The sequence below is a fragment of the Megascapheus bottae genome, chromosome 9 (genome assembly GCF_031878675.1).
Source record: "Megascapheus bottae isolate mThoBot1 chromosome 9, mThoBot2.hap1, whole genome shotgun sequence".
Lineage (NCBI taxonomy): Eukaryota > Metazoa > Chordata > Mammalia > Rodentia > Geomyidae > Megascapheus > Megascapheus bottae.
The window spans coordinates 19949849-19973030 of record NC_143517.1 but is presented as its reverse complement, the minus strand read 5'-3'; the positions used below and the strand labels follow the sequence as shown (position 1 = coordinate 19973030).

At 37.0% G+C, this 23182-nt stretch overlaps 1 protein-coding gene across 1 annotated transcript in view; it reads left to right on the top strand.

Moving 5' to 3' along the window:
- Eya1 (EYA transcriptional coactivator and phosphatase 1) overlaps positions 1–23182 on the top strand; it is a 137073-nt gene that overhangs the window by 73204 nt on the left and 40687 nt on the right. The gene's annotated exons all lie outside the window — the stretch shown is intronic.

The following is a 23182-nucleotide window of genomic DNA, read 5'->3' as shown; positions in this document are numbered from 1 at the left end:
TGCAAAATTAGGACATGTTACAGCAATATGTACTAAAAAAAAAAAGGCTTGAGAATATTCCACCTTTTGTGTAATCCTAGCTGTGGGAAGAAGGCATGTTGGGTGTTATAAGGAAGTGTTGTTTTATAACAAAGGTGATGGGAACAAAAAGAAAGTTCTAGGTGCACAGTACAACCTTTGCTAAGAAAGAAGGAAACACCAGTGTTTTAGCTGGAAATGAAGTCTATAGATATTATTTCAAGTAAAGATACTCTTAGTAATATTGGACCTAGCTGTTTCTGCTTCATTTATTTATTTTCAAACTAAATTCAAATTGCTGAATATTCAGAAAGAAAACTAGTCCTTTTTTAAAAAAAAATTTCTCCATTGAATGGTCTTGGAAAAATAGACAATCTAATCCAATTGTTAATATCAAAGTACATACCTCTAACTTGTATTTAGCTAAGTATTATGCCTATGAGTTAAGGTTCCCACACAGAATACTCCATTGTTTCCTGCTCTGTTACTGTTTAGCATCTGTGTCTCATAGGAATTTGGGTTAGAATGGATCTTCATGACATTGAATCTCACTCATCATTTTATGAAAAATAAAATCTGAATACTACATTAACATTTAACAGAAAAGTTGGCATCAAATTCTTAGCTTATTCCCTTGTAGACCTACTAAAAGTGTTCTCAGTGTCCAGCACTTATTTAATGCAACATTAATACTGTGAAATTGCTATGCCCAAGGCTGTTTTATATATGAAGAATTGTGAGAGGTTAGGAACCAAATGAATGAAACATTTAGGATTCTGAGATAAATTTATATTCATGAATACTAGATGTGTTTGAAAATAGGTGAGATTTAACTACACAAACAAGCAAGCAAAAATCCCAATGTGTACCAGTACCTTACACTTACATTTATAATTTAGCTATTTGTGTGCCAGAGCAGGAAAATTCATGAGACTCTAATCTGCAATTAACCAGTAAAACTCTGGAAGTGGGCTGCACATCTGTAGCTCATGCCTGTAATCCTAGCTACTCGGGAGGCTGAGATCTAAGGATCACAGTACCAAGCCATCCCAGCCGGGCTTTTGTCTTATCTTCTTATTTCCAATTAACTACCAAAACAAAGTGAAGTGAAGCCAGAAGTGAAGCTGTTACTCAAGTGTAGAGTGCTAGCCTTGACACAAAAAAAGGTTAGGGACAGTGCCCAGGCCCTGAGTTCTAGTCCCAGAAACAACAGATACACACACACACACACACACACACACACACACACACACACACACAGTGGGGCTGTAGCTTATGTGGTAGCACACAAACCTTGAGTGAAAAAGCTAAGTGCCCAAGCACTGACTTTAAGCTCCAGCATTGTGGTCATGGGTGCTCTGATATCTCAAATACTGGTATAGTAATGAGTAATATTATAGTTTCTTCCAATTTCTCCCCATGGAGTGATATGAAAGAGCTGAAGATTTGAGATTAAATATCCCTAAAGTCCATTCTCTTAACTTTCAATTCTGTAAGCAAATTGTTTATTCTTATTGACCCTAGATTTTCTCATCTGTTAAGCCATTTACTTGACTTCTGGGATTGTTTTCGGAATTAAATTACATCATGAGTTAATGGCAACAACCCATAGCCAGAAAAATATGTCAGTGGTTGAACTTGTAGTGGCTCTTTGAGTGTATATTTTTCCAGTCCTGAGTACCGAACTCAGGGTCTGAGCACTGCCCTTGGGCTTTTTCTCAAGGCTAGTGCTCTACCAGTTGAGCCATAGCACCACTTCCAGCTTTTCTATGTATGTGGTACCGAGGAATTGAACCAGGGTCTTTGTGCATGCTAGACAAGCACTCTACCACTAGGCCAAATTCCTAGTCCCAGAGCATTTGTTTTATAACATGCAGAATCTCAATTTCATAGTGAGTTTTAGTTCTCTTAACCCTTTTTAAGAGGTGTGATCTTTAAGAGGTTAAAAAGTTGGAGAGCAGTTTATCTAGTCTGTGTCAGCGGAATACCCCAGTTAGGTAGTAAAACCTTGAGGGAGGAGGGACAGCACTGAAACCCAGGACATTTGGGCAAATGGATCATCAGCATAGCACCAAGCTAAGGACCCCAGTGTCTTCCCTGGGTTGTAGGGGACTTGGTTTCTTGGTCAGTGTGACTGCCCTTTTGGACCTTCAGGACCAGGCTTGGCAAACGTTCTGTACAGGGTTGTGAGTTAGATGTTTCAAGCTCTGTGGGCCACATGCGGGCATTAGTGTTCTTCTTTGCCCTGGGAGGGCTAAAGCCGCTGTGGCTGGTCCATAATAAGTAAGTGTGCTATGTGCAAATAAAACTTGATTGATCGCCTCCAAATTTGAGTTTTATGTGATTTTCATATCTTAGGAAATGCTATTTTCCTGTTTCTTAAAAAAAAAAAAAATCTGGAAATCCGGACTAGGGATTGATAGACTAAACCCTATAGGCAAAATATGGCTCGTGACCTGATTTTGAAAGACTTTTGAGATAACAATGTTGTTTAACTTGTAAAGGGTTATTTGAAAGAAAGAATAGAACAAAGAAGAATAGACTATACAACTGGCAAACACATGAATATTTACTGCTGGTCTCTAGAGAAAAGTGAGCCCTTCTTTAGCACAGGCTCTGAGATTTGCATTTATCCCTTGTATTTGTTTCTTGAGGACACTGGGACAAGTCAGCTTCACTGTGGTGACCCCAAACGCCATGCAGGCATCACCTGAAGCCATATGGGACCCTAAGGAAGCTCAGGCCAGCATATAACTTTGCTAGAGACGATAGAAATGGCTGTAACAAACAGGCTTCAAATGTTAAAGGCACAAACGCAATACAAATGTGCTTCTGATTTGACCGTATAGAGTAGAATATTCCAGGTTGTTTAGCTTGGGAAGATTTAAAGATGAAGATAATGGTCACAATAACATTAGCATGTGGTTTTTGAGGCTCCCAGGATTGTTGTCATCAACAATCAGCTCACAGGAAGAAAAGACAAGGGTTGCATGAATGGGAGCTTTGTGGACTAGGTTAAGGAGTGCATACCTCTCTCTGTCCATGACATGGCCTTGACCTTCTAGCACAGCACCAAAGAGGCTGAGCAATGTGGTATCTGTGTGCTCATGAATAAATTGAGATTAGGTTTTAATGAATGGATAGCTTAACAACTCTTGTCCTCAACCCCCTCATTAATGAATGAACCTCAAAGCTAGCTTTCAAATGCTCTGGGACTCTGATATCCAAGGAGAGCAGTGTGTAGGCCTATAGCTGTGGTCCTCCAAGAGCATAAGACATCAGTGCAATACCTAAAAAGGATATTCTGGTTTTTTCTACATATACCAATGCTAACTTAGATCAAAATGATAACACATCCTTTCATATATAATGATTTCTGATGAATAGGGATCATCCTAGCTTCCCAGCCACCATGCGGTCTTGCCATGTCCAGCCATCTCCCTTACCCTGTGGCTTTAGGAAAGCACCCTGTGTCTTAATTTTTCCATCTCAGAATGGAAGTAATTGCAGTACTGTTAGGAGAAGAGTGTGAAAAAAACCAGAAATATACTTGAGGGCACTATAGGAATAAGAGTTCATATTGTTATTTTAGGGGTTCCAAGAAAGGAATGGACATTTTTTGTTGTTTTAGGAAGCAGAAGAGGTGGAAGTCAAAACAGAACCAAAAGTGACCAAAATTATGGAGAGAGGGAGGTACATATATATATGTATATATATATATTATATATACATATATATATGCATACAGATGCCTATTTAGAGGTTCAGACTTGGAGAAAATTCAGAATAGAAAAAATATTAAAGTGGCAATCAAATATTACATTTATTCTTTGGTTTAGCTTTTTCAATTTGTACTGCTATCACACATTTTTATCTTGTTAAAAATGAGGTAATTTGGCTCTGAAAATTTATATTTTTCAGCCAGGTGCCAGTGGTTTAAGCTTATAATCTTAGCAACTCAAGAGGCTGAGATCTGAGGATCACAGTTCAAAGCCAGCCTGCACAGAAAAGTCTGTGAGAATCTTAACTTCATAAACTACTCAGAAAAAAGGTAGAAGCAAAGCCGGGTGCAGTAGCTCATGCCTATAATCCTAGCTATTCAGGAGGTGAGATCTGAGGATTGCAGTTCAAAGCCAGCCCAGGCACTAAAGTCAGTGAGACTCTTATCTCCAATTAACCACCAGAAAAACTAGAAGTGTCACTGTGGCTCCAGGGGTATGGTGGTAGCCTTGAGCTAAAGAGCTCAGGGACAGCACTTAGGCTCAGAGTTCAAGTCCCATGACTGCCAAAGAAAGAAAGAAAAAGAAAGAAAGAAAGAAAGAAAGAAAGAAAGAAAGAAAGAAAGAAAGAAAGAAAAAAGAAAGAGAAAGAAAGAAAGAAAGAAAGAAAGAAAGAAAGAAAGAAAGAAAGAAAGAAAGAAGGAGTTATGTACCTTCTATCTGGTGAATATAATGTAACCCTTCTATTAATCACAATAAAAAAAGAAAAAAGAAAGAAAAAAGAAAGAAAGGAAGAAAGAAAGAAAGAAAGAAGGAAAGAAAGAAAGAAAGAAAGAAAGAAAGAAAGAAAGAAAGAAAGAAAATGGCAGAAGTAGCACTGTGACTCAGGTGGTAGAGTGCTTAGCCTTAATAAAAAGCAGCTCAGAGACAACATCCAGACCTTCATTTTAAGCCCCAGGACTGGCAAAAAAAATATTTAAAAGTAAGTAAGCAAATAAATAAATAGATAAATAAATAAATAAATAATTCACTAAAGAAAATGTCTCCAGGGCCAGGAGTTTGTCCTAGTGGTAGATTGCTTCCTTAGCATGCATGAAGACCTGGGTATGATTCCTCAGTATAGCGTACATAGAAAAGCTCAGAAGTGGTGCTATGGCTCAAGTGGTAGAGCTCTAGCCTTGAGAAAGCCCAGGCCTTGACTTCAAGCTGCAGAACTGGCAAAAAAAAAAAGAAAAGAAAAGAAAAGAAAGAAAGAAAGTGTCTCCATCAACTGGCAATGCCAGGATTATAATCTCCTGTTTTGAATGGCCCTTTGCCTTGTACAGAACACTGAATGACAGGACTCCATGCTGTAAGCAAGGGTATGCCAAGTGCGATCTGAAACATCAGCGTGGCATGATGAACATTACAATCAAGAGGAGAAATCTGATGGCAAAGAAAAACTGTTATGCAGTGATCCTGGTAGGAAATAATGAAGGCCTAAACAGTGGCTGTAACACTGGAAAGGCAAGGGGAGATAGGAGAGTGGTTACAAATGAAACTTGATAGGTCTTTTGATTGGATTTTGTTGTTTAGCCTTTCCCTTGGCATCCAGTGGATCTCTGATCTTAAGGCCAATTGGCCAAGTCCTCTCTGGCTTTCTTTCTCTTCTTCTTCCCTCTTGTACTACTTCTTGGCACTTGTCTTATGTTGGGGATTCAATGGCTTTTTTCTTCACAATCAAAATTAATCTTTGGAATGATGAAGTTCTTTCTCTTAATTCTTTACATGGGAATTATTTTCATGCTGTTGACAGAGAATTTCTCCAATAAGGAGAAAATTCACACGTAGAATGTCAGATATCTAATCAGTAAAAAAAATTACCTGATTAACACCACCCTGGAGCTGGGTTCTTTTCCAACTCCTTCAGGCAGTACTTCAGTAATGACTCATTTTTCACATGCATATGATCCCTTACTGTAATCCAGATTATTTCTTAATTGGCATCAGATGTATGCACAACTTTCCAAACTTGACATTTTACAACAGCTGTCCAGTGATAGGACTTTTATCAATTTAAAAAATATGAATATATTTTTAAGTTATTGATATCTTTCGACAACAGAAAAGATATCAGTAGATCCCTGGGCTCTCCTGGACTGAATTTATCATTTAAATTAGAATTTTAATGTTTTGAAAGAAAAATAATATTTCAGCATATAATTTTTCTCTTTTCTCAGATAAGGGAGCTCATTTGCAAAGCTTATCCTTAATCCTTCCCAAGTAAACAACCACCTTGAGAAAATAAACCCCACTGGGATAGAGTACCCATTCCTGTCTTTCAGCCTCTTTCCCTGCAAACAAAAGGTCTTGAGTAGGGAGAATTTTATGACATGCAAGCTTTGCTTATAGCGGCAATGTTCACATTATATATAAGAGATTTTTAAGGGATCTAAAACATGGGTTTTTTTCCTTCTTTCTTTTGATTGACAGTGCCCAATGACCTGTGCTTGATCTGAATGTACTGAAGGTTTTCCCACTGAGCTACACATCTTCCTCAACCAGTTTGTTTTGTTAGCATCTCGAGGACACTGCAGCTTTCAGTAATTGCAACTGGTCGAGGGAGGCTTAGGGGCCCATGCAGAATCTAGAATCCCTTCAGATAGTTCTTCGAAGCCTAATTATTTGTTGCACAGATTCACCATGTCCAGAGTAACTGATCTCATCTTAGTTTCTGAAGCAATTGAAGCATCTTCTAGAAGTTTTTTCTAACCTAAGATTAATAAATAATAATTTTAGATATATAATGTATACATATATATAATTTGTTATCCAAAGTCCTAAAGCAATTGCTAGAATTGTGTAGCACTGATCTCAGAGAAATAGTAAAACATATTTTCCAGGAGGAGCTACACAAAAGACATTTCTCATGTATTTTGCTTTTGCTTCTAAGCTGCAAATAATATCAGGATAATCATTAAAGGGTAAAATTCATTTTCCCCTTTATGTAGTTTTTAGTAAGTACATGTAGAGTCACAGTACTAACTTTGAATTCTGTACTCATCTAAAACTGAAATACATCTTAGGAATTAAAATGGTTCTTAAATGTCTGGACCTAAAGAATTCAAATTACGCACTTTATTTCATCTAGATATTTACTTTATTTTACGGTTACTATTTTTTTTTTTTGCTTTTTAGTTTAGAAGAGTAAAATGGCAAAGAATATAAAGACATGAAAAGGAACGCCAGGGCAAAATACACAAGAACATTAAATGAGAGCACTATTTAAAACAGGATCCGTTTTTCTTTAAACACTGTTCTGAAATATCTGAGTAATAAATACAGGCGCTTCTGCATCAATGTCTTTTAGTTCTTATAATAAACTGAAGTGACTTTTGTGCGACACAGATCAAGTGTAATATTTGGTATTTTTGGCATTATTAAATCAATACTAAAAAGTCTTGGGCTGTATCTTTTAAAACATACAAAAAAGATTGTGACACAGTTAAATACATAGTTAGATTTAAGGTACTTAAAAGAAGGAAAAAAGGTATTTTGATTTTATCCTGGTTATTATTTTTAAGCTATACCTTTAAACTCAGAAAAATTCCAGGTCCCATTCTGAAAAGCTTAAGATATAAACAGCTTTTCCTTCTAGTTTCTATCAAAACAACTGTAGAAACTCTGAGCCAAAGTCAAATATTGGAGAAAAGAAATGTTTTTGTTTTTGTTTTTCCTGTAAGCAGCCACAATTTCTGAAGGATTTTTTGTGTTAGCCACTCATAATAAATTATATTGTCACTTGCTGCTTGCAAGTAAGAGATAATGCGCTCCGCCCCCCGCCATTTCTTGTAATGATTTTTCTCAATATTTGGCTCTCACTTAAACCAGTGTGGTGATTTTGTACAGGATTCCAGGATGGTGCTGGTTCTGAGCATGTAGTAAACACTGCAGTGGTAACTTCCAGAATTAATCAAAGACGAGTGAGAGAAGTCAGGGTATGAAAAACTGTCTTGTAAAGCATGTCATGTTTTTCTGTTTGTTGAAGGTTTTTGTTGTTTTTTTTTTTAAAGTACCCTCCATAAATGTGTTGCATATTTTCAACTTCTCTCCAAGTATCTTATCTTTCTGATCTTATTATAAATGATTCTTTTCTTCCATTATCTATCTACATGTGATTTGTATTTATAATGACTTTGACATATTTATCTTATTTGTCACTGACTTATTATTCCCTAATTTCTGTTGTTGTGACTTTTCTGTTGTTTGAATTTTCAAGTTAGAATCATAATTCCTCAAATAGTAAAGGTTTAGTTACATCTTGGTAGTATCTCCCATTGCCATTCTTTTGTCTTAATAGTGCTGGCAGGTAAATAACATGCAATATTAAATAATAGACCTGTGGGGGTGAGGGGAGGAAGGTATTTTGTCATTATGGAGTTAAAGCTGCTGAATTTACAGGAAAAATACATATGGTTATGCAAGACTATTAGTGAAATAGTGTGTGGATGCTTTATAGTGTTTTTAGAAAGCACTAAAAACTTTGCCTGCTTCTCTCTTTGCCAAGCTTTGCTCAGAACAGGGTGATGGAGGAACCCTGAAACAGGGCTTGCTTCAGCTACCTAGCCCATAAAATTAGATATGGCCTCTGTCCCCTCTTCTCCAATGCCTAAAAGCCAACTTCATAAACAACTACTACTTAAAAAGGAGAACCTCCTGATGAGACTGTGGATAAGTCCATAGCACCTTTTATCAGTACTGAATTACTACATAGTTAAGATCAAAGACCATGCATAAACACTGGAATCAACAATGCAGACACTACAAAAGTGTCCATCATTTATGGGCAACAAAATAAGCTAAATGACAGCTTCATCCTGATCACCTGATGAAAATATCGCATGCAAAATATACCTGAAGACTCTCTTCCCCAAGGATCTAGAAGAATTAATTCAAGGATGACTTGAAAACTTACTGTACAGGGTAAGATCCCATGCTAACCCTTAGTCCTACCTAAAACTTGAAAAGTCTATCAACAGGATTGGTCAGCAATAGTAGACGATACTCAGGACCTTCACGTTCTCCATAGAATAAATGACTTTGGGGTAACCATTAATGAAAAGATCCGTGAAACTGAGTCAGAAAATTGTGCCTTCCCAGGAGCCTCTTCAAGTACACATACAAGACCCCAAGAATAATGGGCTCTGGCTCCCAGAACACAGGGCTAGACTTGTACCACTCTCCAGCCTGAGCCACCATTTGACACTAACCTAGCCTGATACTGACGAATTGTTCAGAAAATCAGTCTTTCATGTTTACATGTGACATAAATGCTCCATCTTCAGAAAGCCAATAAATTCATAAAGGAGGCTATTGTTAGGGTATGAATGAATTCTCAGCCACACTGTCATGCAGGTGGCACTGAGCTGATGCCACTCTACACCATTAACAGTGAAATTGCAGAATCTCCAGAGGATTAACAGTACTAGACAGGTAACCTGTCTCCTTTCATTATTCATGACAGGCATTTCCTAGATGCTATAATTATTTAACTAGTGAGAAATCACTACTAATAGGAGGTCAAATGATAACACTAGCATAATGGAGCAGGGAAAAAAAAGAAAAATCAGGATCCATAGAAGCCGTGCAACCAAAAACTTCATGCCAGAAACCCTAAATGAGGTGCTTCTAGGATTACTGCTGGTCTTAAATTACACCAAGCTTTCTCTGTTGCAGCTGATCAACATTGCAGTGGAGCATCGCTGTTCTTAAATGCATGAGAGAAAGATCCTGTGGCTTTAGCGATAAATGTAGGCATTCCTCTGGTTCCTAGAAAGGAACACTGCATATGATAAAAATAAAAGAAGTTAACACCAGTAAAGCAGAGACTGGAATGTTCTAAACCCTTACTCCTGGGCATAGGTTATCCAAGCAAATTCCAGCATATTCACAAATAAAGGGGGATATGGTGAAGGAATTTGCAAGTCTTTTGCAATTTTGTTTCGTTTTGTTTTTCCTTTTTCTTTTTCTGTTTTTTATGGGGGGGTGTTTTTTTCCTTCTTTTTTGGTGAATTTTTCAAATATGGTTTGCATATGCTTTAACATTTCAAAATAAATCCTTTCAACAAGGTTTCACTTTGTGATATAATCAACATTATCTCAGTTCAGTGAATACTATTATGTAATTTTGCATATATATTCATATATAGCTCTCTACATATTATAGAAACTTACACACATACAAAAATAGAAGAACCCACTAAAATAATGAAACCCAATGTAACCCCTGTAGCTACCACATATATTAAGGCTAGCCATTACGTTATCTGTATCTTTGCAACCCAAATTCCCTCTACTCCCAGGACATCTCAAGGCAAATCTCAGATCAGACACATTTTAATCTGTATGCATTTTATTATATATCTAAGACTGCATTAAAAGAAATATTTTAGAAAAGAAATAATAGTACATACAAATCTTTGTCAACTAGCAAAAATAATTATTAAACATTTAATAAAGAGTAACATGATCTTTTAAATATTTACTTCTGAGAAGACATAAATGTTACCTTGTTAGCCATTTTTAAGTACAAAATTCGATAGTATTATGTGCACTTGCATTGTTGTGCAACCAATCCAAATAAATACTCAATCTTATAAAATAAAAAGTCAATATCCATTCAAACTTCCACTTCTCCCCTGTTGGCAGTATCTGGAAAACTTTTGTATTTTTTCTGTCTCTGTGAATCTTGCTACTTCTTTCAATGAAACCATACAATATTTGTCTTTTAGTGACAAGTGTATTTCACTTAACAGGATGTCTTCAAGGGTTACCCATACTGTAACAAGTAGAGAATTTCCTTTCTTTCTAGTTAATTAGTTAATTCATTTTTAAGACAGGGTCTTACTCTGTAGCCTGGGCTAGCTTGTGTTATGTCATGTAACCCAGGCTACCCTCAAACTGTCCATTGAGGCAGGAGCTTCCTTTCTCAAACTCCTCAGTGCCATATACACCACTGTATCCAACAGGATTTCCTTTCTTTTCAAGGCTAAGTAATGTTCAATTCTCTGTCCATATCACACTTTGTTTAGCCAATCATCCATCAGTGTATACTTGGGTTGCTTTTACATATTGGCTGTTTTCTTAGAATTGTAGCCATTTTTCATATCTTACAGATACTGACCACCTACCAGATATGTGACTTGAAAATATTTTCTCCCATTTCATAGGTTACCTTGTTCAACTCAGTTAACTGTGCTCTATTAAGTACATCAGTTTTTAATTTTGATCCTGTCAAATTTATGAATTTTTTTCTTTTGTTCCCTGAACCTTTGGTATCATATCAAGAAATCATTGCCATATCCAGTGTCTTGAAGCTTTTCTCCTGAGAGTTTTACAGCTTAGTTCTTTGAGTGAGTTTTAGAGCAATATCTTTGATCTATTTTGAGTGAATTTTTTCTGGGTGAAAAGTTGATGATCAAACTTCATTTCTCTACATATTGATATTGTTTTCCAAGCACCATTTGCAGAAAAGCTTGTCAACGTCCTCATTGAAAAGTCTTGCATCCTTGTTGATAATCAATTGCCCCTATATTCAAGGGATTATTTCTGTTCTTCCTATTCTATTTGTCTAGGCATCCATATCGGTACCAAACACACATTCCTTTAATTAATGCAACTTTATATGAAGTTCTGAAACTGTGAAGTTTGAGATTTTTCAAGATTGTGATGTCTGGTTAGGTTCCCATATAAAATATAGGATTTGTTGTTGTTGTTGTTTTTATTGTCATTGTTGTTTTATTCTGTGAAAGAAAAACACAATATGTATTTAACAATGACTACCTTAAATCTATAAATAACTTTGGGTAGTGTCAACATCATGATATTTAGTTTCACATCTATGAACATAGATGTTCTATTGATTTAGGCCTTCTTTACTTTGATCCAACAATACTTGTAGTTCCAAAACACAAATTTTTGCTTCTGCTTGGTTTATTTCTAAAGTACTTACATCTATAGAAGCTGTTATAGACAGAATTGATTTTTGTTTGTTTGTTTATTGTCAGTTCTGGGGCTTGTACTCAAGGTCTGGGCACTGTCCCTGAGACACTTTGTCCTCAAAGCTTAGTGCTCCGCCATTAGAGCCATGGTGCCACTTTGAGTTTTCTTTTCTGAGTAGTTTATTGGAGGTAGGAGTCTTATGAAATTCCCTGCCTGGACTGACTTCAAACCTTAATCCTCAGATCTTAGTCTCCTGAGTAGCTAGGATTACAGGTGTGAGCAAAGGGCCCCTGGCTTTTTTTAAAATTAGTCTCTTCCCAGATTGACCATTGTTAGTATGCAGATAAACACATAAATTTTCTTGCATGTTGATTGTGCACCTTGCTATGATGCTAAATTTGTTGTTGATATTAATATTTTCTAAATATACAATCATACCGCAAACAGGTCAATCTTGCCTCAAACTTTTGATATCTTTATGCATCACTCATCTACTCGCTCAGGTCAGGACTTCTGGTACTACTATACACATGCGGCAAAAACAATGTCTTTGTCTTGTTTTTAATCATACAGGGAATTTTTTCAGACATTAATCACTGATATTAGTTGTTAACATATATACATATAAAATATTGATATAATTTCTTTCCATTATCCATTTGTTCTTTGTGTTTTCTCCAATGGCTTCATTTATTTTGGCTGTCTATCTGATTTCTCTAGTGTTTTAAATGTGTACATTTTTATTCGATCTTTTTTTAAACACTGAATGTTTCTGTTGAAGTAACCAGACAATCTGTCCTATAGGACTGTGTTTTCTTGATTGCATTCCTGATCTGTACTTAACAAATTTCTTTTTCCCCTATATTTCCTATAAATTGGTAGCTGTGCCTAAGAGCTTAATTGTATTCAGGTTTCTTTCCTTTTCTCTTTTTATTTATTTATGTTTTCAGCCAAGACTTTGTAGATGGGATATATCCTCTGGTAGGAAATGCATATGTTTGGCTCTGTTGTTTGTTTTTAAAACTTTAGTTTTTCAAATGGGCAACATCCTTCAGCTCCGAATCATGCCCTTGCTCACTCAATGTGTCCTTTCTCCCTAGCTCAAGGGCAACATATTAGGAAAGAAAAAGCACGAAAGCTAAGAGAAATTTTTAAACCAGGGAGACAATGCAACAGAACTAAGCCAATGTAGATACACTGCCAGAAACAAAAAGGACTGATTGCTATTTTGTTTGTGTATACATCCAGATCTCTGCCAAATGCACATTTTTCCCTCATTGCAACTTCAGTCAAAAAGAAATGATTCTATAGATTTATTATTTGACCTTACACACACACACACACACACACACACACGCACACACATATACACACACTTTAAAATACCATATTTCTCAGGATCATTTTGTGAATATTAAAAATTATTTAAAGGATCCATTGAAGGTACTGAATAGTTCCAAATTTAGTACCTTCAAAGGAGCTCTTGAAAGCTTACGAGTATAGTCATATGTCCCTACTAGCCACTTATTGATGAATTTAGTTAGGGCCAAGACTGCAATGCTTAACTCTCCACAGTTATTTGTTAATTTAATTGAATTAAGTTAACCTAATTAACTTAATTTGTCAAATAGATTTGGTCTGTACTGCAGTTCTTATTCATAAAGTTTCACTTCTAATAATTAAACAGGATAGGTTAAAACGTACATACGAGTATCTTAAAGTGATCGTACCACTTGACTAATGAAGAAATCAATTGGCTTTTTTTTTTTAGGAACACTTCCAGAATTCATTTTCGTTGCTGAGGTTTCTGATTCCATTTGATTGACACTATTTCCCTTTCATTTTGAGATCTTCAGAGTAGGGGCACTTTTTCCAGCTTCCTAGAGTTGAGACATCCGTCTTCCCCGGTGAAGGAAGCTTGTTTCTTATGGTTTAAAAAAAAACAAACAGCATTTTATTTATTGTGAAGGTGATGAACAGTGGGGTTACAGTTACACAAGTAAAGTAATGAGTATATTTCTTCTTGAACAATATTGCTCCCTCATTTTCTCTCACTTTCTCTCTCCTCCTACCCTCCCCGACCAAGTTGTAGAGTTCATTTCCAACACATGTCTGGTGAGTATCACTGCTGCATTGGTTTACCCTTTGTCCTTTGTCTCATCATTTTGTTATTCTCCTTCCCTTCGCCAAATCAGAATAAACACATATGCAAGACACAGGGTACCAAATCAAAACAGTGAAAACAGGAGTAAACCAAAGGAAACAAAATGAAAGGGAAAAAAAAAATAACTTCACACAGTACAATAAAAACATGGTCTTGTTTCCATATCTTAGAGTTTATTTCAATTAGTATCATTTTATATGATCATATATACGCAACTATTGAGCTATTGCGGTCCTCTGTTAGGACCATCCTAGACATATAGTAATCATTACACATGAGGGAAGCCATGAAGACCGTGTTTCTTTGGGTCTGACTTACCTCACTTAATATGACTTTTTCCAAGTCTTTCCATTTTCTTACAAATGGGATAATGTCATTCTTTCTGATAGAAGTATAGAATTCCATTGCAGGTATATACTACCTTTTCTTGATCCATTCATCTACTGAGGAACATCTGGGTTATTTCCATATCTTAGCTATGGAAAGTAATGCTGAAATGAACATAATTGTGCTGGTAGCTTTAGTGCGGCCTTGTTTATGATCCATTGGGTAAATGCCCAGGAGTAGGATTTCTGGGTCATGGGGGAGCTCTATGTTCAGTCCTTTGAGGAACCTCAATACTGCTTTCCAGAGTATTTAAAACAGCTTACATTCCCATCAACAGTGTAGTAGCATTCCCTTTTGGCCACATACCCACCAGCATCTGTTTTCTTGATAATGGCCATTCTAACTGGAGTGAGGTAGAATTTGAATATAGTTTTGATTTGCATTTCTTTTGTGGCCATAGATGTTCAACATTTCTTTGTGTGGGTACTGGCTAGTTTTATTTCCTCTCCATAGAAGTCTCCTTTTAATTCTTTAGCCCACTTTTTAATGGAGTGGTTGTTTATTTGAGGATTTGCTTTTGGGGAATTTAATTTTTTGAGCTTTAGGTGTATTTTTGATATAAGGCCTTTGTTTGTTGAACAGCTCATGAAGATCTTCTCCGAATCTGTGGACTTCCTATTTTTCTTGCTAGCTATGTCTTTTGCCATGCAGAAGCTCTGCAGTTTAATATGATCCCATTTATCCAGCCTTTCTTTGATTTGTTTCTAGATCTTTATTTAGGAAGTTTCAACGTGTGCCAAAGAGCCCTAGGATATCCTCTATCCCTTCCTGTATTCTTTTGTAGGGTATCAGCTCTTACCTCGAGGTCTTTGATCCATGTAGAGTTGATTCTATCTGACTGTGCCAACACCAATTGTTGAAGTGGCTATTTTTCTTATAGAACCGCTGGCAGTTTCTCCTGGGATGTCATACTTCATGCTCCCAGACTAACTTCCTCCAAATCAGTATCCTGTTGACTCTATTCATAAAATCATGGTTACTTCAAAAATACTGTCGGGCCGGGAGTTTGGCCTAGTGGTAGAGTGCTTGCCTAGCATGCATGAAGACCCAGGTTCGATTCCTTGGTACCACATAAATAGAAAAAAGCTGGAAGTGGTGCTGAGGCTCAAGTGGTAGAGCTCTAGCCTTGAGAAAGTCCAAGGACAGTGCTCAGGCCCTGAGCTCAAGCCCAGGACTGGCAAAAAAAAAAAAAAAAAATACTGTCAGGAGGAGTTGTGTGAAAATTCTGTATAAGTTGCTTTGTACTAATACAGCCAGTTTTGAATTTATGACTTCTTTAAAGCAGTCTTATAGAAGAAGATGATGGTATCATTAGGATCAATATATATGATAATCAATTTATTTTTTAAGATTATTTTGTATCATGGTTTTGGAGACTAAGGCCTGTAGCTAGCTTTGAGTGAGATAGCACATCACGGAGAAGCATTTAACAGAACAGAGCTACTCATCTTATGACTGGGAATTGAAAGAGAGAAAGAGAAAGGACACAGAGCATTCCCCAAATAACCTGGAGACTCCCTAATAGGCCCAACCTCTTAATGGTACCTTCACTTTCCAGTAGGACCACCCTGACACTACTCCTTCCCACATGATTTTCCATTTTAATGGAAGTTGGATGAGAGAGCTTCTTTGGCTATTATCTTTAAAGAGCTTGAACTTCACATTCAATTTGAATGCAGAGTATGGCTGCATGTCTTGGTGTGAAGTTCCTCTTCTGGCCTGTTCCACAGCTACCTGCTGTAGTATCAGTGGTAGAAATAACATGGTTGGAGATGCTTACTTCTGAAACAAGAACTGGAAATACTGCTGAATTTACACTTGCAAGAAAACTTCTTTTTAGTCCCATTTACTGACAAAGGGACTTGAGGTCTGAGGCTAAGTAACTGAACTTACCCACCATAACATAGCCACTGTGGCAAACTGAGAACCTCAGGAGACTTGAAGACTGCAAACCTGTGGTGTGACTGTGTGTACATTCCTGCTGTTCTTTATCCAGTAGCTCTGCCTGCCATTTCTGAGCACAATTATTTTAGGAGAATCACTTTTAATATGAGATTTAACAAAACAATAGCCTTAAATGCCTGCGTTGTGTTGGGAGTAGTGTCAGATCTAGTTTAAGAGATTAGCAGGTTGGATGCTCTGGTCATTAAGCTCTGTATATGTGATAGTCTTGTTGCTTGTCACCCTGAGAAAATCCCTGGATGAATGTGTGGAGTCGCTGACACTGTGAAGGAGTGACAATGCCTTTATCTGTTGTGAGAATGGTGCTAAAATAAAATTTCAGAAGAACTGTGGATTTAACTTATTAAACAACTATATGTTGCCAGGCTACTATATTTTGCCTAACTACTCAGGAAACTGAGATCTGGGGATCATGGTTCAAAGCCAGCTATGATGACCTAGCTGGCTATACCCACATTTAGATAACCTTTTTTATTTATTCCAAATCATTATTTCTTATCAGCATGTCAATATAAAGATGCTAAACACACAGTCTCTGAATTTAATGACATTTTTGTATTCCTGTACCCTACTTTTGTCTAGAATTTTTCTTTTTCTTTTATAAACATTTTCATCACACAAATACTTAGTGTAATAGCAATAAAGTGACTGGGGAGAATAAAAAAGACAGAATCAGTTGAAAAGAATGACAATCTAGCAGTGATGGTGCTGGTGATTTGTGTATAGGAGGGTAATTTCAGTCTCTGTGTTCTGGAAACATTAGAAATAGACCTTGAGGCAATGAGATAATTAAAGATCATGTGACAAAGGATGAAGGCAAAGCGATTGTTTTAGTCCTGAGTCTACAGACACCCAGTAAATTTCATCCCGATGAAATTTTTATGCATAATGTTACTTTCCATTCAGTAGACATAATTTGTCTTTGATGTACTGGAAACAGCCAGGGGTAGCCTTGCAAGAAGTCCCTTCCCTTCACTTTAATGACTTGAAACAGACATTTGTAACTTAAGATCATATCCACATAATTGAGGAACAGGGTTGAATTTCATTCCTTGGGTGGGTGTTGGATGTGTGCTGCCTTTTGCTTTCATAAAGAACAACTTTAGAAGGGAGTTGGAATGTTTCCCTGGACACAGGACCTGTAGTGAGCATGTAACATCTTCATTAAACAAGGAATTGTAAGAGGCTTGATTGGGATTTCTCTTTTTAAGATTTTTCACAAACTACGCAACTTTTATTAGAGAACTGTTTCATGTCACAAAAGGCTAGATTTTGCAAAGTATTACAATGCATGTCACTACTTAATTTAAAAAAATATATAACTGTTTACTGATCTTGCATTAATATTCATATCATTAACTAGAAAAAGTAAGAATTCATAAGCAGAAAAAAAAAGAATTCATAAGCAGATTCATCCTAAGATTGAAGTGCCCTGGCTCTCTCTGGCTCTTTCTCTCTGCCTCTCTGTCTGTCTGTCTGTCTGTCTGTCTGTCTGTCTGTCTCTCTCTCTCTCTCTCTCTCTCTCTCTCTCTCTCTCTGAAATTCTTTGGCGCTGGATGCTAGTGGCTCACATGTGCAATCCCAGCTACTCAGGAGGCTGAGATATAAGGATCACAATTTAAAGCTAGCCTTGGCAGAAAAGTCCATGAAACTATTAACTTCAATTAACTATCTAAAAGCCACAAATGAAGTTATAGCTCAAGTGGTAGAGGCTAGCCTTGAGCAACAAAGTACAGGAGAAGTCTGAGTTTCTGAGTTTAAGCCAACACCAAACATTGCTTTCTTTTTGGAAGAGTCTTTGCATTAGTTAAGCTTTTCATCACTGTAACAGACCCCTAAGAGAAAACAGCATAATGAATAGGAGCTTTATTTTGGTTCTATATTTCAAAGGCTTCAGCCATGGTCTGCTGGCTCCACCGTTATGGCCCTGTGGTAAGGTCACATACCATGATAGTAGGAAGCAGTAGTGGAGCAAAGTTGCTCACCTCAATGTGTCCAGGAATTGGAGAAAATCAGGAAAGGGACCAATACTACATACATACTTCAAAGGCACCCCACCCCTCAACAATCTACCTGCTGCAAACATGATCCTCTTCTTAGTTTACCCATCACCTCCCAATAATGCCAATCAAGTTATAAATCACTCAATGGATGAATCCAGTAAGTGAGTCAGAAGCCTCATAATCCAATTACTTGTCAATAATTATACCCATAAGCTCCTCGGCTTCAAACCTTTCATAGGTACACCATTTGAAGATGCATTTTGAACCCAAACTACTCACTATTTGTTGCTTTTCATTCATTCATTCATTCCCCTCAATACTTTGGGAAAGCCCGATGTCAGTGGTTGTATTAGATACAGATGCAGAGAGGATATAGAGGAAGAACTAAGGGAGTATAGATAGCTTTGGAGTTTAACTGTTGTTGAAATGCTATGAAGAAAAACATGCCAGTCAGGTGCTGGTGACTCATGGCTGTCATTAATCCTCGCTACTCCAGAGGCTGAGATCTGATGATCACAGTTCAAAGACAGGCCAGGCAGAAATATCTGTGAGACTTTTATCTGCAATAAACTACTTTAAAAAAGAGCCAGAAGTGGTTGTGTGGCTCAAGTGGTAGAGTGCTAACCTTGATCATAAAGAGGCTCAGTGACAATGCCCAGGCAATGCCCTGAGTTCAAACCCCAGGACCAGAAATAAAGGAGGAAGGAACAAAGGAAGAAAGGAGTAAAGGAATGAAGAACAAAATTTAAAAATTCTATACAAAGTAGAAACACAAAGGTGCAATTACAGTTCCAGAAAACTGATTACTATTTTAAGATTATATGATTCATTATACTAAAATAACAACAAAAAAATGAAAACGTAATTCCAAGCCTTAAAAAAGATGGTGGGAGCCAAGCCTAGCTTCTCAAGTGTTTGAGATGTGGAGAAATGGGAGCCGAAGCTCCCAGTTATCTTTTGAAGAAGGAATTTCATAACAATAACAAAAAACACTAGTCTAAAAAACCACAAACAAGATACCCACTGGGAAGTAAGTAAAAGTCCTTCAAGTCTTTTATACTTGTTAAAAGAGGGAGAAGAATGAGTGAGGATATATATGCAATTCAATGAAACAAGGTAGCAAAAGAGACCCACAAGAATAGATGTTTAGCTGGGGGCAAACACTAAAGCCAGAATTCAAAAGAAGACACTAAAGAAATGGACTGTTGTAAAGAAAATGTGAGTTGTAGGAATATGGAGAGGCCGCTGACGGAAATGTCAAGGTGTGGAATGGATGGAAGGTTTTCATGGAGATGTGATAAAGTTAGCCTACCACATGTTGGGTTTCAGATACTTTATGGATACCTCAGAGAAGTGACCACTAGCTGATTGATAGGTGGGCCTACACTCAAGACCTCAAATCTGATAGAAGGGATGTGGTTGTGACTATGATTGTCTTTGGTTCATAACAGGTCTGAAGTGGGTGAGCAGTGGATGAGTTCAGAGCTTGGGAATGTGGTACAGGTGACTAAGAGATGACCCTAGAAGATGCCAAGACATTACTGATGTTGTCCTGGACACTAGAGAAGGAAAAATGTCTAGAAGACCTAGATAGCATTGGCAAATGGCACTAAGGTGTCAAGAAAAGAATGAAAACAGTAAGCAAGGAAATTTACTTAAAATCAGATGTTACTTTGAAGAGGAGGCAGAGTTGTTCTGATTAATTTCCTCAAAGTGATACAATAAAAAATGGTAATTTAAAAGAAATCATTTTATAACTATAGTCCTGGAATTTGTTATTGCAAGAACACTACTTATTTTAAGAAAAGTAGTATTAAGCCAAAGACATGGTGATTTTTGTGTCTTAGTTTTAGTCTAAGAACATTTTTTTTCTCAAACTAAGTCATCAGGATAGGGTTCATTAACTCTCCAATAATAGCTTTTGTCACATTTGACTTATACTAGCTATTTCTGAAACTTTTAAGATATTAAAAAGTAGCACTTATAATAATGGGAGAATAAAACCTGTGGTATGTGAAGAATTCTGGTTGCTGGAGTTGTGAAAGCCAATCCAGATAGTTTATCTTGTTTTGGCCATCTGCTAGGTTTCCTTACGTAGGGTGAGGTGAATTTTACACCTATCAATTCAGTTTCCTTGCACAGATCTGAAGAGTATTAAATCCAAAAATTCCTCTCTCAAAATCAATGGACTATGTAAAGAGGTGGTTCCAGAATCTTCTAGAGCTCTATTTTTTAAAATCATGTATTGATTAGTACAGATCTGAGAAATGAAAATTTAAGTTTGTTTGCCAAACTTGTATTTCAGATATGTGGGTGGGTGTGGGGGGTGGATATGAAAGAAGGGAAAAATACTTTATCACAGTGTAACCATTTTTTATTGATTGTTGTTCACTGTTGATTTTGGTTAAAAGATGTTGAGCAGCCTTGCTCTCTATCAAAAGACCTTCTTATTCTAAAATTCTGATAGAGTTAAGTATCAGACTTTTATTTTGGTGTATAGTAAATGTTTCAACAAATGCCATGGAGTGCAAAGTATAAAAACTACCAAGAAGTGACTGCTAATAACAAAGGAGAATAAAGGTAAAAGGTAAATAAGGCCAACATCTGTGTTGTATTTTTACCACAGGACTCAACAAGCCTTTAAAATTTATTAGTATTCTGACTAGTAGGTCATTATTATAATTTATGAAGAACTGTTAAAGTATGCTATATATTAACAGACAGTAGAGTAATTCTTTTGATGGCCATATAAATAAGTAGCCATATCAAGGAGAAATAATACTTTTTGGAAGTAACAATGCTGTGGCACATAAATTGCCACAATTGGCAATTTAATAAATGTAGTAAGTCTCCACCCTTGTCACATAAAAGGGTTGATTGACATGGTTATGAGACAAGTCCATGTGTTTTTATTGGCTTGAACTAGAAGGAATACACACCTTAGTCAGGTGTTTCCTTTTAGCCACAGCTGTTTGAACTTCCCCTACCACTTAATTCTGCTCCAGGGTATATTTGAGCATTTGCTTTCCCCAGCTTGCTTCCTGATAGGATCCTGAGAATGAGCCATTTCCTCTAAAACGAAAAGAAAATGAATTGGGCTGGGATTTTTAAAAATATTTTTTGTGGGCCGGGAGTTTGGCCTAGTGGTAGAGTGCTTGCCTAGCATGCATGAAGACCTGGGTTCAATTCCTCAGTACCACATACATAGAAAAAAGCCGGAAGTGGTGCTGAGGCTCAAGTGGTAGAGCTCTAGCCTTGAGAAAGTCCAAGAACAGTGTTCAGGCCCTGAGCTCAAGCCCAGGACTGGTGGCAAAAAATAAAATACATATATATAAATATATATATGTATATTTATATATATGTTTATAATATATGCATTGTATATATATATATAGTAAACAGCTTTTAAATTTTCTTTAACCTATGAGATTTCATAGTTGTTAGTTGGTACTAAAGAAGGACAATTAGAAAGCTAAGGAATATGAACCATGAGTCACTACACAAGAAACCTTTGTACCTCCCAATACAGCTATTAAAGATCCCATTAGCCACTGAGTCTTTTTTTGACTCCCTGTCTTCCATAAACTTTGGGGTGTTTGATTTGCCCCTCTGCCAATCTCACCTTCAACTTAGCAATATCATGTCTGCTGCCTCCTTTCCACTGAAGTGCAGTTAGGAGAGAAATTCACCCCGTTCATGCTATCCACCATATTTTCTTTCTTTCTTCCTCTAGGAGTCCTGGAAGGTAGAAGATGGGCCAGGCTGGTGGAATGTGGAAGGGGCTATTGGGGTAGGGGTAGCCTTAAGGGTGTTAGTGGAATGGGAGTGCCATTAAAGCAGGGCTGAGTTGGCCAGTTGATTAGCTTGTGGCAAGTGTGTAGTTTCCCCATGCACTCCTGCATTGTAGCATTGTAGACTGCTACACTCACCTAGGTAGACATGCATCTGTGATTGGGCCATATTGGGAAACAGCCTTGGTGTTTCCTTTTAATTTTATGGGAGAACAACAGTAGGACACAGGCTTCCTGCCAGTTCCCACAGTTCCTCTTCCATTTCTTGCTGCCTCCCAAAGCACAGGAGATGAGATACATTGGTACCCAAGGTAGATGAAGTATAGGAAATCTAGAGTATAAGACACAGCTAAATACTGAGATTTGCAATGAAGATAATATGTTTAGAGGGAAATGCATAAAGGGTAGTAAGGTTATGTTGGGCAAAGATTGAATAGGAAAAATCTTGTTTTCTCTGTGAGTCTTACGGTCTTGACTGTAAAACTATGACAATAACCACACTTCCTTTCTGTTGTAAATTTTCTAGTTAAGTGATGATACTAATAGATCCCGTATGTATTCCAAAGGTTTGTTATGCTAGTGAAATAAATAATACATTTATCAGTGCTGCTTGTTCTTTGGAAAAAGTGAAAAATTTCTAAGTCTCTATCTCTATATCTGTGTATGAGAGAGAAAGTGTGTATGTGTATGAGAAAGAGAAAGGGACTGGTTTTAGGAGGCCAATAAAAGTTTCAAAGCTCAAGTTTATATTCCTCATACATTTTTCTCTCTGGAAAAATTTCATCTTCACTTTATATGCAGGATTTCAACCAGGAGCCGTGCTGATTCATAGATTCCATCCATTACAAATATAGCAATGCCATAAAAGCCTGCACATATTTGCATATTCCCCACGTTCATTTCCATAGTAGTAGACATCACCACCATATGGATTGTGTGGGACAGTCTGACTGCTCATTTTCAGGGCCCAGGACTGGAAGCATGATGGAGAGCCTTGGACACCTCAGTGTTGTTGTGTATGACATCACCTGTTGGGTGTCTGCACTTAGATGTCCAGCAGCCATCAGAGATGCCGCTTCCTACTTTGCAATAGGCAGACGATCTGAAAAATACCAATAATGACAGAATTATCATCTGAAGTAAAATGACTACTTATCT